The sequence below is a fragment of the Cryptomeria japonica genome, chromosome 1, assembly GCF_030272615.1.
Source record: "Cryptomeria japonica chromosome 1, Sugi_1.0, whole genome shotgun sequence".
NCBI classification, from domain to species: domain Eukaryota; kingdom Viridiplantae; phylum Streptophyta; class Pinopsida; order Cupressales; family Cupressaceae; genus Cryptomeria; species Cryptomeria japonica.
This window is the reverse complement of record NC_081405.1, coordinates 656,692,980-656,708,844: the sequence shown is the minus strand read 5'-3', so window position 1 is coordinate 656,708,844 and position 15,865 is coordinate 656,692,980. Positions and strand designations below refer to the sequence as shown.

The following is a 15,865-nucleotide window of genomic DNA, read 5'->3' as shown; positions in this document are numbered from 1 at the left end:
TTTAAGGGTTTAGGGTATAATATATGCTAAACCCTAAATTATACACTAAACCCTAGACCCTAAATTATACCCTAAACCCTAAAATAATACCCTAAACCCTAAATTATACCCTAAATCCTTGATAATAATTGAGGGGTTTAGGGTTTTCGGGTTTAGCATATAATTTAAACCCTAAATTATACCCTAAACCCTAGATTATAATTTAGGGTTTAGGGTATTATTTTAGGGTTTATGGTATAGTTAGGGTATAATTTAGGGTATTTAGGATTTAGGGTTTAGGGTATATTAGATTATATCCTAAAGCGAGATGCATTTTAGGGTATATTTAGGGTCTAGGGTTTAGGGTATAATTGAAGGTTTAGGGTTTAGCGTATAATTTATGGTTTATGGTTTATGGTTTAGGGTATTTAGGGTTTAGTACCCTAAACCCTACTTTAGGTTTTAGGGTTAGGGTATAATTTAGGGTATTTAGGATTTAGGGTTGTATTTTAGGGTATGGTTTAGGGTATAATTTAGGGTCTAGGGCTTAGGGTATAATTTAGGGTTTAGGGTTTAGCATATAATCTAGGGTTTAGGGTTTAATTTAGGGTTTAGGGCATTATTTTAGGGTTTATGGTATAGTTTAGGGTTTAGGGTTAGGGTATAATTTAGGGTATTTAGGATTTAGGGTTTAGGGTATATTTAGATTATATCCTAAAGCGAGATGCATTTTAAGGTATATTTAGGGTATAGGGTTTAGGGTATAATTGAAGGTTTAGGGTTTAGGGTATAATTTAGGGTTTAGTACCCTAAACCCTAAATTATATCCTAAACCCTAATTTAGGTTTTAGGGTTAGGGTATAATTTAGGGTATTTAAGATTTAGGGTGTATTTTAAGGTATGGTTTAGGGTATAATTTAGGGTCTATGGCTTAGGGTATAATTTAGGGTTTAGGGTATTATTTTAGGGTTTAGGGTTAGGGTATAATTTAGGGTATTTAGGATTTAGGGTTTAGGGTATATTTAGATTATATCCTAAAGCGAGATGCATTTTAGGGTATATTTAGGATCTAGGGTTTAGGGTTTAGTATATAATATATGGTAGGGTTTAGGGTATAATTTAGGGTTTAGTACCCTAAACCCTAAACCCTAATTTAGGTTTTAGGGTTAGGGTATAATTTAGGGTATTTAGGATTTAGGGTATATTTTAGGGTATGGTTTAGGGTATAATTTAGGGTCTAGGGGTTAGGGTATAATTTAGGGTATGGTTTAGGATATAATTTAGGGTCTAGGGCTTAGGGTATAATTTAGGGTTTAGGGTTTAGCATATAATCTAGGGTTTAGAGTATTATTTTAGTTTAGGGTTTTAGGGTATATCTTAAAGCGAGCTACGATTTAGGGTATTTAGGGTTTAGAGTATAATTCAAGGTTTAGGGTATAATTTAGGTTTTAAGGTTTAGGGATTTAGGGTATGGTTTATAATATAATTTAGGGTATGGTTTAGGGTTTACAGATTCAAGATTTAGGGTATAATTTAGGGTTTAGGGTATTATTTTAGTTTAGGGTTTTAGGGTATATCCTAAAGCGACCTTCGATTTAGGGTATAATTTAGGTTTTTATGGCTTAGCATATAAATTTAGGGTTTAGGGTATAATTTAGGGTTTACAATTTAGGGTATAATTTAGGTTTTAAGGTTTAGGGATTTAGGGTATGGTTTAGGGATTCAAGGTTTAGGCTATTTAGGTTTTAGGGTATAATTTAGGGTTTAGCATAGAATCTAGGGTTTAGGGATTCAAAGTTTTGGGTATTTAGGGTTTAGGGTAAAATTTAAGGTCTACGATTTAGGATATAATTTAGAGTTTAAGGGGTTTTAGGGATTAGGGTTTAATTTAGGGTTTCGAGGTTTAAGGGGTTCTAGGGTTAGAGTTTAGGGTTTATTGTTAATAAATTATAATTTGTGCAATAATTATGTGAACAATTAAAATAATTCTAATTATTGAAAATATTATATATTAAATATTTTTAATTAAAAATTAAAATCATTATTATTAATAATTAAATAATTAAATTATTGATTAAACATGAATAAGTAATTATTAAATATGTTAATAAAATGAAATAATTAAATAATTAAATATTTTTTAATAATAAATAAATAAATCCAATTTTAATATAGATTATAAAATCTACCTCAAACTTAAAAATTATTTAGTTTTAAATGCAAATATTTATACAAGCTTCTCTTAGCTTCAAGAATATTTATTCAGATATTCTCTACTAACAAGGCCAACCACGTGAAGGTGGAAGCTTGTTTGGCCTCCCCTAATGGACCTAAGACGACACGACACAACACGACACATCACATGTTTTATTTTATTTATGATAAAAATTATTTACGTAGTTTTAAATATGCAAATTAAATGTGATGTTTATGTTAAGTTGTCATATTTTATTATTTATTGTCGAGTCAAATTACATATTTTGTTATAATTTGGTAACATCGTTATGTGAAATGCATTAGTAAAACGAGTTCATGATGCTCTTTAAATGATATTTTTGTAAACGCACTCATGATTGGTTTTAAGTCATTTATGTGACAACAATTTTTAACGGCATAGTGATGTAGTGTGAATTGCATTCATAAAGTGAATATTTTTTTTGCTTTTGTAATAGTTATTTCTAATTATCCTTTATGCACTTATTTATAAATGATTCATATAACATTTAGGAAGGGATGTTGTGAGTAAATCATAAATTTAGTTCCAAAATTGTGATTTTTTATTTCAATTGAAATCAAAATTAATAAATTATTATATAAAAATTAATCTAATCAAAAAAGAAGAAAAGAAAACAAGACACAAACCTCAAAGAATGGTTTTTGGCCTATCAACCATTCTTTAAGTTGTCAGAACACATAACCTCAAGGAATAACCATGGCCAGTGATTATTCCTTTCAGTCTTTAGAAGGGGGGTTAAAAACCCCTTCCAATAATTTCTTTTATTAAACACTATATTTGTCCATGTTACAATGCTACCAAGGCAATGCTTGATCAAAATATAACTCAAAAAATGGTGCAAGCCTAATCCCATCCCTTGCTATTTATACATCATGTTGAATAAACAACTAATTCAAAAAGTTGAGCAACCCGCTTTAGGACCATTTTTATCAAACTGGAGTTTTTTAGCTGCAACATGCAGAGAAGGGCTGTGAGCTTGCTGTCTGCCATCCTGTCATACCAATTTAGCCATCCATTAGTCAACATAAAAATGATAAATGCAAATAATCTTCAATTCAAAAAATGAAATTTAGGATGTTGAAAGATCCACACATTTTACAACTGTTTGAGGAATAAAAAACATGGATTGTGGAAATCTGATATCATTAAATGATATGCTTTGCTGAGTATAATATAATGTATAGTTTAATTTTGTTCTGCTTTACAACTCTGACTAAGATATAAAGAACAACTTTAACTATTGTTTAATTGTGTATCAATTCCCCATTGGCAAAATTTACAACTTTGACTGATATAATGAACATTTTGTTTTGATTCTGTTGTTGAAAGATAAATTTAGATCTTGAGTGTAATCAAAGCCCCTTTTGCAAAATCTACAACTTTCAACATATTTCACCCTATGAAGTTCATGCAGTGATAGTCATTTATGCACACCATACAGTTGTGTTAGATGAACTTCGTAGCTAGTGATCCACTCTAAGCCAACACACGGGAATTACTACTGTAGCTGAAGCACCAACAATTGAGTCAGGCTTTGGAGAAAAAAGAGGGACAATACTGCAAACCCATCCAACACAATATTTTCAAAATTTACTTAAAATGTTAAAACCAATCACATAAAAAAATTGATATAACATACACCCTATGTTCTTCCAATTTACTCTTCTCAACGTATTTTTGACCTAAAGCAAATATGACACAAGTAATTCAACTAGCAGCACAATATTTTCAAAATTTACTTAGAATGTTAAAACCAATCACATAAAAAATTTGATATAACATACACCCTATGTTCTTCCAATTTATTCTTCTCAACGTATTTTTGACCTAAAGCAAGTATGGCACAAGTAATTTAAATAGTAACTGGTCTAATCTTGTCTGAAGGTTTTACCAAGTCACATGCCAGGAATAGATATTATCAAAATTGGATTTTGTGTGTTGTATAATTGACTGCCGAAAATCATCATTTTCAGAACCTATCATATTTCTTTTGGCTTCCCCCTGGGAATTTAGATTAAAATACGTAGAAATGGGAAGTGTTGATGCAGAACAAATTAGTAGTTCTGACCTCTACTTTTTGATACTTCTATGTTCTCACAACTTGGATGTTTGTGAAATAGGTGGCATGGGATGAGCTTGATTTGTTACAAAATGTGAAACGAGTTAGTCCATAGTTGGAATTTGTTTCCAACATACCTACCACCCAGATGACACCTTTTATACTCCTTGAAAGGAAGCTTCGAGTTACATAGCCTCCTGAGTTTCATATTGAGGCCATTGAGGAATCATAGGACTCCAAATGGCCACTCTCACCAATAATGTGCTAGGGCAAATAAAGTCATGGCACAGTCTTTCAAACAACGTACCTGCAGGCATGGAAGGAGCCTGACATGATATTATTTATGGATTGGTTTCTCAGACATCAATAAAAAAAATCCTATCCATGTTATTTTTAGATAAACTGCACCACCACGATCTAGGGGCTATGGCTCCTGTTTCCACATATCTCAATATGGGGAGCTTTTCTCTTGAACAATTAAAGGTGCAGAAAAGTCTCTCTTGTTCACTGACCATGGGGAATTCATCACAAAGCAAGCAAAAAAGTGGCAAGTATACTGGTAGTTCAACCCCTGAGACCACATCCTTTTTGATGTTAGGGAAGCCTATTCATAAGGTACAATCACCACAATCCCAAAAGCAGCAACAAGATGGAATAAACTCTGCAGGTGGGCTGGGATTTTTGAGCTTCAGAGACACTGGTTTACCTGGCCTTACGACCATTCATTGAAAAGACAGATTGAATTTTTTTAACAATTCTAGCATAAGACCTCAGCACGACGAAAGTTGTAGTGATGCATAATATAATGTATATTTTAATTCCATTCTTCTTATGAGGTCCATTTTAATTCTATAATATAACATGTATTTTGGTATACATTGTTTTTGGGTTTTGCTAGTGTTCTTTCCTAAGGTTTGTAAATTTAAATTAGGTTGACAATATTTCAGCCTATGAAGTTTTTGCAATGATAGTCATTTATGCACAGTACACAGTTGTGTTAAATGCATGACATAGCTAAATATACACACCGGACTTACTGTAGCCACTTATGTCTAATTTTTGTGCTGCTCAAGATTCTCTCTAAACAATTATGTCTAATTTAAACATCCTTGGACATTGTAAGATGCTCAATAGCTAGAGCTCTCTATCATCCTTCAATATTTTTATGTAAATATATCCTTACATTTGATGATATGTGTGTTGCCAACAGACTTGATTTGAGTTTCTCTTTGATACTCAATGCCTAAACTATTTTTGAACCCAAAATTTAAATTCTCAATTAACAGTGCCTATTTTGATGCTTCTCAGCTTCTGGATTCTTTTTGAGGTAGCTTGTCACGTTCAATAAGGTTATATCCTTCTTATGAAATTTACCCATGATACTCCTCTGTGGAAATGAGCTTGATGATGTGCACTATGTTCTGTTTCTCAAGGCTCACACTGAATGGTAAAATGGGAAATTCCTTATAAACTCAGACATACCATCCAATGGTTAATTAAAAACATACATTATTGTTTTTTTGACATTTGTGAACTTGTGCAGTTCGGACTGAGATTGCTTTCCAAACGATCTGTTTCTATCTTTTTGCCTTAAAGTAGCCAAATTTAGACATTCTTTTGATGCTACAGGAATTTAGACACTATTCATGTTTGCTTCCTGTACCATATTCAACGGTGTTTCAACTTCTTCTGGACTGATTTTTTATGAATTTATATTGAAAAAGGCCTATTATGTCTGATTTGTTTTCTTTCTCAGGATGATCTCCAATACACATGAACTCTTCTATACATTCTCACTCTCGAAATGTGCCTCCAACATCCTAGTTCACCTCTTAAGGTTTGACATGGAATTCTCTAAAACTCTAGCGAAATGTGCAGCATCCAACAAACAACGTCATACCATTAATCTGGAGGAAGAGGAACCCCACAAACCCATTGATAAAGTCTTTGTTTCATGGCCCATGTAATAAACTTTCTTCCCTTATAAGGGTAATTCAGATGCTATCAATAATTACAGATGTGATGGAGATTATATAAGGCCTACAAAATTCCTTTCTCCTCGGGACCTATTCCAACATCTTATTACAAAAAGTTTGCATTCAAGTCTTGCCTCCCTAGAGTATCATCCTTACACTCTCTATTTCCAAAAGAAACACCCTGAAATGGTCCTTAATGAAACCCCAACTGTAGATCAGAATTCTTGACACAAGGAGTCCAATGATGCCCCTCCAACAGCTCCTATTGCTAATCCTCTTTAAAACCTCAACCTCGATTTTCCTGTCAATCCCCTAGCCTAGGCCCATTCCAAAGGACATCTGCAAATTGTCCTCACCAAAACAAATGCTACCATCATACATGTTACCAAGAGTCTTCATAAAGAGATGAATCTTGAAGAATCTGTATGTATTGATAAGAGAAGAATGAAAAATTTGGACTGTGGTAACCTCAATTTACACAGTTGTTTTAAAAGCTTATTTTCTAAATATTTACACAGTTGTTTTCAAAGCTTCTTTTCTAAATATTTGGACTGTGGTAACCTCAAATATCTAACAAATAAAACAGCCATGCAGAAGAAAATTTGGTGATCAATAGTTAAATTGATTGTATATGATTCTATGAAATATAATTTGACCATATAAATATCAACATGGACAATCAACACACCTTATGTAGCCTCGTGTGTATAATCACTCAGTTATTTGCATAGCATGGTGAGGCCCCAGGCCTAGTGCACTGGAAGCAACCTATAATGAGCAAAAATAATATTTTATTAGACTTCCTTAATGGAAGGAAGCACAATATGGATGGCATGCAGATTGTGAGACATTTCTACAATATAGGAACTAACTATAATGAACATAAATCTATGTTAACCATGAAAGTACCATAGGAATATTTTCAAGTTCTCATTTATATAAGAAAATGACCCAAATTTTAATTAGGAAGTTTACATGAAGAATTTCCTAAAAATATATATAATTGCATAAATATGGCTATGCGCTCCTACCAAAAAGGTGTTATAACTGCTCATATCATCAGATGTAACTATTAGAATAAATAACATAGTCAAGGAATCAGAACTTTTTAGCTTACTAGAGAAAGCTGGCAAAGAACACATAATATTAGTAAAAGTTAGTCTTCATTACACTATAGTCTCAAATAATTGGAATTTGTCTCACTAGCTTGCTGACCTTTGTTTAAAACAAAGACACCATGTTGTTAAATTATTAAGGTCAGGAATCAAGGTGAAGAATACAAATAAGAAATGATCTAGGAGGATTAACTAAAAAGGTGCTTGTAGTGACACCCAGGCCATCCTCATGTTTGGTGGCAACTATGAGGCTACTGCTCAAGTCCATGGCAGACCAAAGTACATCCCATATTCACTCACTAGCACATGTCACACATGCATCAACAGCAGCACAATGCACTTTGCAAATAGATAATACAGTTGAAAAATAAAGATGCCTCAACCAAACAATTTGCAATTTCAAACATAGCTCAAAGAAAGCTCCTAGATTGGGCAATACTAAAGTTTGCAAATACGGAAAATTGACTTTCAGTTCGCTTAAAGAAATAATTATTTTAGTAATGGTTTGACATTTGAACATATATGTATATTTTAATAGGCATAGCGGGATTAATACTGATCTGAATTCTCTGTCAAAGAGGGTCTGATATTATGATTGTTTGTTAATAAGACTGAAATTCAAGAAAATTGCTAAGTCTGATTTAGCAATGTAACTATTCCGGTAATAACCTCAATCACTAACAGTGAAGAGAGAGATTATTGTTTTATGGGACCAAAACTGACACCATTCTGACATTCTGACATCCCCTGATTTGTTGTTTGCTGAAGGCAGGGACTTAGGAAAAATTATCTTTAATGTTCCATAATATAATTCGGTGGTGAACAATTAACAATCTAAAGTATTGTTTTCAAGCTGGTGGGTCCAGGATGTACAGTAGACTGAATATTAATACTTTATTTCAGATCTAATTATTGCTTGCAGTATTTATTATTTTTGCAATAATGTATTATTATAATATTTATATTGTTATTTTGTCAATAATAATATTGTAAAATTTATTTGATTATATATATTTTATATTATAATTGTATTATTATTTATTATTAAATTCTATTTTAGACTGGGTATTATCAGGTTTAGATGGGGACATCACAGTCCATTAAACCTTCTAAAACCACAAAGTCCAGTTCACAAAGTTCCTTATTTCAGCATCAAGACTATCACTCTATAGTCTTCAAACAGACTAGTCAATATGGCGACCAAGGCAGCTCTTATGAGGCTCACAATATGCCAACTCATCAAGATATGCTAGCAATTAGTTCAAATAGACAACCACTAGAGAATATAGGAGTCTAACATAGGAAATAGTTCCACTTCTTCTGGAGATGATTCGATTTCCTAGCAACCCTTGGCTTTCATGACATGAATCCTTGTAAACCATATATACATATCTCTATAACATAGTTTAGACAACATAAACAGAAAATAATCGACCATACACCTTTCTCGGATTCCTTCAGGCCGACATAGCTAATATAAATGTCTCATTGGCCTATCGGCCTTAGACATTTATAGGTTTGATTTATTTACATTTATGTTAAACATAATTAAGGATTTAACATATGCCAGTTAGCATATACGTCTTGCTTTAATTATAATCGGTTATCTTATGAGGACGACTTGGAAGTCCGCCCTCCCTTGCCTTGAGACGTGTTGCTCGGGAGAGTGTCGACCCTTGGTAAAGGGGCACTTGCGATGTATTTAAAGGAGATCGAATCTCCATTCATGGGCATCGAATCATAACACACAATAAGCAGATCAAACACACTTTGGCAGAGCGAATTCATCCTTCAGCATAGCGAATCCATCCTACAGCAGATCGGATCATTTCATCAGCAAATTGCACTTCGTATGCAAGTCAGATTGAAGAGTTTTTCAGATCATTCCTTGACAATTTGAATACCTGAGATCATTTCAGACTGCATATACAACCATATATGGTGAGTTGATCTATTCATATAGCTTCAAGGAGAGAAGCAATTTGTAAAGAGATATTTGTATTTGATAAATATATTCAAAGACCTTTGTTGCTGGGTTTTTCACCTTCAAGTTGGAAGGTTTTCTCGGGGTATCTTGTTGTGTTCTTTGTTCACTGTGTTGATTTTCCTAATTGCTATTAATCTGATCATAAAAGTTAACATCTCAAGGATATACCATACGCATAATAGATGGGTAAACAAAATACCTTGTTTAGTTCTAGATTTTTCTTTGTTCTCTTTTATTCTACTAGTAGGCTTCTGCATAAGCCATAACTCATTTAGATTTTCATCCAAAGGGTTGTTTACTAGGATATCGACTATGGACCCCAAATTAATGCATTGATACCAAAGTAGCTTTATTTGGGTTTTGCATGCCCTTTCATATAAAATTGTTGTGCCTAAGCCCTATCATCAAAAATCAATATATATCTAACTACTTGTCAAACTATTTCACGATGGCCAATCCAATGCATACCAGATACATGCAATGATCAAGAGTGAGATGAAGAAATCATGCATCAGCGAAATTCCTATTGAAACACTTTATAAAGGTTCACGAGTGGGTACTGTCATCGTCCTCATCGTGTAAGAACCCCTGCTAAATTTGAACTAGTTTCATGTTGAGGGCCATGGAGGAATCATGGAACTCCAAATGCCCCACTCACCAATAATGTGCTAGGGCAAATAAAGTCCTGGCACAGTCTTTCAAAAAACATACCTGCAGGGATGGAGGGAGCCATAAAAAAAAAAAATCCTATCCAAGTTATTTTTAGACAACCTACACCACCACGATCTAGGGGCTATGAATCTTGTTTCCACGGATCTCAATATGGGGATCTTTTCTCTTGAACAATCAAAGGTGCATAATAGTCTCTCTTGTTCACTGACCATGGCAAATTCATCACAAAGCAAGCAAAAAGGTGGCAAGTATACTGGTAGTTCAACCCCTAAGACCACATCCTTTCTACTGTTTGGCAAGCCTATCCATAAGGTACAGTCACCACAATCCCAAAAGCAGCAACAAGATGGAATAAACTCTCCAGGTGGGCTATGATTTTTGAGCTTCAAAGACACTGGTTTACCTGGCCATAACACCAGTCAATGAAAAGACAGATGGATTGAAATTGTTTAACAATTCTAACATAAGACCTCAGCATGACGAAAGCTGCAGTGATGTATACTATAATGTATATTTTAATTATATTCTTCTTTTGAGGTCCATTTGGCAGAACATACAACTTTTGAGTATTATACAATGTACATATTGATTCCACCTTGCTTCCATATCAATTCCCCATTATGAAAATTTACAACTTTGACTATGATATAATGAACATTTTGATTTTATTCCGCTCTTGAATGCAAATTTAGCTCTTGAGTGTCATATAATGTACTTTATATTACTATGTCAAAGCCCCTTTTGCAAAATTTACAACTTTACATATATATAACATTACCGGTATTTTGGTCCATGTTGTTTCTGGGTCTTGCTAATGTTGCTTCCTAAGATTGTAAATTTAAATTAGGTTGACAATATTTTAGCCTATGAAGTTTATGCAATGATAGTCATTTATGCACAGTACACAGCTGTGTTAAATGCATATCATAGCTAAATATCCACTATAAGCAAACAAAACAGAATTACTGTAGCCACTTATGTCTGATTTTTGTGCTGCTCAAGATTCTCTCTAAATGATAATGTCTAATTTTACACATCCTCAGACAGTGTAAGATGCTCAATAGCTAGAGCTCTCTATCATCCTTCACAATTTTGATGTAAATATATCCTTACATTGGGTGATATTTGTGTTGCCAACAAACTTGATTTGGGTTTCTCTTTGATACTCAATACCTAAACTATTTTTAAACCCAAAATTTAAATTCTCAATTAACAGTGCCTATTTTGATGCTTCTCAACTTCTGGATGCTTTTTGAGGTAGCTTGTCATGTTCAAATAGGTTATATCCTTCTTATGAAATTTACCCATGATACTCCTCTGTGGAAATGAGCTTGATGATGTGCACTATGTTTTGTTTCCCAAGACTCACGCTGAATGGTAAATGGGAAATTCCTTATTAAGTCCGACATACCATCCAATGGTCAATTAACAACATACATTATTGTTTTTTTGACATTTGTGAACTTGTGCAGTTCAGCCTGCGATTGCTTTCCAAGAGATCTGTTTCTATCTTTTTGCCTTAAAATAGCCAAATTTGAGCTCCTAATTGGCCCCCAAAATTTACAACCTTGAATTTAACATGATACATTCTTTTGATGCTACAGAAATTTAGACACTATTCATGTTGGCTTCCTGTACTATCATATTCAATGGTGTTTCAGCTTCTTCTGGGCTGATTTTTCATGAATTTATATGTAAAAAGGCCTATTATGTCTGATTTTTTTTCTTTCAGGATGACCTCCAATACACACGAACTCTTTTATACATTCTCACTCTCGAAATGAACATTATTATTGTTCCACTAGCCTTCTCTATTCTTCAAAGATGTACGCAAGAACTTATTCTCAAAGGTAGATTTTTGTTGGTGTTGTGATATTAGTTGAAATTGGTGAAAATTTTGCACTCTATGCTAATGATCCACTCTAAGCCAAAATAGGGGATCGGTGTTGATGAGCACAAGAACTATAGGTAGTTTCTCAGTATAGTAGTAAAGGAGATGATCCTTGTTCTTTTCTTCCACCTTTTGCAGGACAAAGTTTGTATGATAGTCACTGCCATAGAACATCCCAACTTTGCAATCCATAAAACATAATTGTGATACATAAGAGCACTGCATATCACCAAAATACCCACAGTAGAAAAATCCTCCTCTGAAAAATCTACAGAGAATAATGAGAATGCTTGCAGGTTATAATATATTCAAGGAGATTGTTTCATAGACTCTAATGGAGTTTCTCAGAGATTTTACAGCCTAACATAGGTGGCAAATACTCTGGCTAAGGATGAGATGGGTCTATCATATGGGTCCTATATACTGTAGAACTGTCAAAAGACATTGCTTAAAGCCTAACCTATGTTGCATGTAGTTGTACTGTACCCTACACAGGAGCTCTTCAAACGAGTTCTTGGAAAATCTTGCTTATGAATTTTATGCAAATGAAGGTGATTCTAATGAGCTCGTGGAAAAAATTCTGTTCCTTTTATAAAGACCCTTCTAAATTCTTATGATGGTTTTGATGGTGTTGATACTCTTGTCAATGTTGGAGGCAACTATGGATTTTGTTTGTATCCACTCATACAAAAGCACATACAAAAGAATGTGCATATGTGAGGAATCAATTTTGAAACCGTAATCTTCTAGTTCATATAATCTATAGTTGAGCTGCTAAAAGGAAACGAAAAAATTACAAGTTCAACAAATCATCCAAACACAAACTATGGATTAAATTTTCTAGCAAGGCTTGTTAGCCAGAAATAAATCCCCATGGTATTAGATAGAAAAAGGCTATTAATGAATCTTTAGTTTCTTAACAGATAAAAGGATCTCAAACAGGGCCTTGACAAAACTCCAACCTAAAGAAAAAGTCATTAGAGGTAAGAGAGGTTCAGCTAGGAAATCTTTAGTTTTGTATCAGACAAATAGATCTCAAACAGGGCCTTAGACAAAATTTCCATTTAAAAGTAAAAGTCTTTTTATGTAGGTTAAGTTTTGATCAAATAATCTGTGATGGTTTCCACATTCGTCTCTTGATTTCGTCAACCAGATATGATTTCAAGCAGGCTCATGCCAAGACTTGTTAAAGCCTTTATGGTTATTATTCTTTCTTCTTTAAGAGCTTGCTTAAATTAAAAAATTTAAATAGTTCTATAAGGCATTCTTATTTTTGTAGTAACTTCTACAAGATCCGCTTTTCCAATCACAGTGAGAGTGTTTGTAGATCCATCAAATTTTATAGACTCTACTGTAATATTTATATGCCAAATCACTGAGAAACATGTAATTATATATACACGCCAAAAGATCAAAAGTGTTGCAAGTCAGACACTCCAATTTATATATCCCAATCTAATAGGAAGTAAAGTTTGAGGGAATAATTTATCAGCAAGAATTTAGCCGTTAAGAATTCTGCTGCTGAAACTATGGAATGCCTTACCTGGGATATCTGCAGCAATCTTCATAACTTTATTCTTGCATTTGCAGCAAGAAATATCGACAAAAACTACTGTACTATTCTGCAACAATAGTCTCCATAAGATATATGACCTGAAATTTTTTTTAAATAGAAATAAAATGGTCAGTATATAAGATATATGACCTGAAATTTTTTATAAATAGAAATAAAATGGTAAGTATAAGACAGGATGGAAGAAAATACAAACCTTCATGACAACAGCTAGAAAATATCTATAATCAGATTGTGCACATCTACAACTAGGAAGAGAAGTTAAAGCAAGGCTTTAAGAGACAACTAAAAGAATATTCACTGTCCTCCTTTATCTCGACTTCTAGACTAAGTTATCTTCAACAACTTTTAAATAGGAAAACAAAGGGAAAAAGGAAAAACCTATGGTGATGATGCAGCTCAGTGATCCTCGGTAGTCAGTTGCCTCTGAGTAGGTTCCGAAGGAGTCATGAAGTTCTTAGCAAGGTCTCCTTTGAGAAATGGACCCACCAATGAATCCATTCAGTGGCATGAACGACTGAATATAAATGTAAACATGGGTCAATCTAATAGAAATTAAAACAAGCCAAAACATTTGTTTCCAAGAAAAATAAAACACAACATAAAAACTTACATATCAAGGAAAAAACATCCTTTGAAGTGGTCAAATCTAAAACATTTTATCTATAAATTTATATTCTAAACATTAAATTGTACTAAGATTAAAAAATAACCAATGAATATTACGTTAAATTATATCAAATATCTAACATGTAATGCCCACCACTGTCATCATAACACCATGGAGAGTAGGCAAACCACACTAAAAGCAATAAAGATAAAAATACTAAGGATAAATAAACCAGGTCTCACAGCTTCAAGGTGGATGGCTAATTTTATTATTATTATTTTTCTTAATACAATCAATTGTCCATTTATAAACAATCTGCAATTCCTATTCATTCAGGTGGGGCAAACAATCCATTAGTTTTTAAGTAAGGATAAGTTAAAGGGAGATCTAGGCAGGACAAACAATCCATTCATTTTCATAGGAAGATCTATGATTCCTCTACTCTGCCTCTCTGTCTACCTCTGTGATTCCTCTACTCTACCTCTGCTCTGTTTTCATTCTGCAGGGTAAACAAATTTTCTACTGTGCCTCTACCACGACATAAATATAAGAAAAAAATAAGCAAAGAAAATGTATGATAAGAATTACCTAGAAGAACAATTTTCCCTCATTCAGCTGCTATTTCCTGATCCCTACCTGTTCCTCTGCTTTGCCTCTTCAACCTCCACCACATAAAATGTTAAAAAAAAACATAGATAACAATCACGGACAAACACAAATGTGAAAAATAAATAAATAACAGATCAAATCACAGACAGACCAGTGTGCACACTGTTGACAAATTCTTACAGGAAAAAGAAACAAACTCTTACAAGAAAATGAAAAAATCACAAAAAACAAAAAACAAAAATGCAGAACAAATCATTGAACAAGCACTATGCTGAGAAAAAAGAACAAATCATTGAACAAGCACTATGCTGAGAAAAAATAAATAATGAAAGAAATAACCAAAAGACGAACAAAGCATGGGCAGAAGACAAAAACAAATGTCTGACATATGCCGAGGGTTATAATCTTAACTCACATGCTTTTCCACGCTCCACGAAATTTGAATTTTCTATTGGTTTTCACACATCACTCAACGGCTAGGTTTCCAACGGATTGGCGTTTGATACGGCGCTTGATACGGATCGTGGTTCGAATCCATCCATCGGATCATTTTTTTTCCCTTTTCTTTCAAATTTCAAAAACTCTTTCAAATTTCAAAGATTCTTTCAAATTTGAAATTTAAATGGATCGCCGTTGAAAGGAACTGCTGGTGATTTTTCTCGAGTCGGAATCAGAATTTGAAACTCCCCAGTTTGCAAATCTTCCTCGCTAGGGTTTTGAAATATTTGGCAGCATTGAATCATATTTCGCCATATCAGTGGGTTCCGCTTCAACCCTTCCATGAGTTTATTATTTCTTATAAAATTTATTTTTCACTATTATTTTTATTTTATTTTATGTTTTTTTTTTGTTTTTTTTTGTTTTTGTTTTTTTAATTTGTTTATGTTATTTATATTCTATGTTTAATATTTTTTATGTTTTTTAATTTATAGAATATAAATGTGAATTATATTCAATTTCATTATATAATATACATAATTAAATATAAATATAATATAGTATAATATAATATATTATATTATTATTTATGTTTTATGTATAAAATTTATGTTTAAATTATATTTTTATATACTAAAAATTAAATATAATATATAACTAATATATAATATAATTGTCATTTGGTTGTATCTTTGGAGGAGAATACAAATAATGTTGTCC

The 15,865-nt window shown here is 32.9% G+C and overlaps 1 long non-coding RNA gene across 2 annotated transcripts; it reads right to left on the bottom strand.

Annotated features, from left to right (window-relative positions):
* Window positions 1-2,767: 2,767 nt before the first annotated feature.
* On the bottom strand, window positions 2,768-15,481 carry LOC131050408 (uncharacterized). Of its 2 annotated transcripts, XR_009106943.2 has the most exons (6): window positions 15,123-15,481; window positions 14,687-14,751; window positions 13,870-14,005; window positions 13,459-13,568; window positions 6,939-7,018; window positions 2,768-3,206 (listed from the first exon to the last, which is right to left on the bottom strand). It is a non-coding gene; the product is annotated as an uncharacterized LOC131050408 (long non-coding RNA). The 2 variants fall into 2 exon arrangements; XR_009106942.2 differs by lacking the exon at window positions 15,123-15,481 and having other exon boundaries at window positions 14,687-15,116.
* Between the last annotated feature and the right edge of the window lie 384 nt (window positions 15,482-15,865).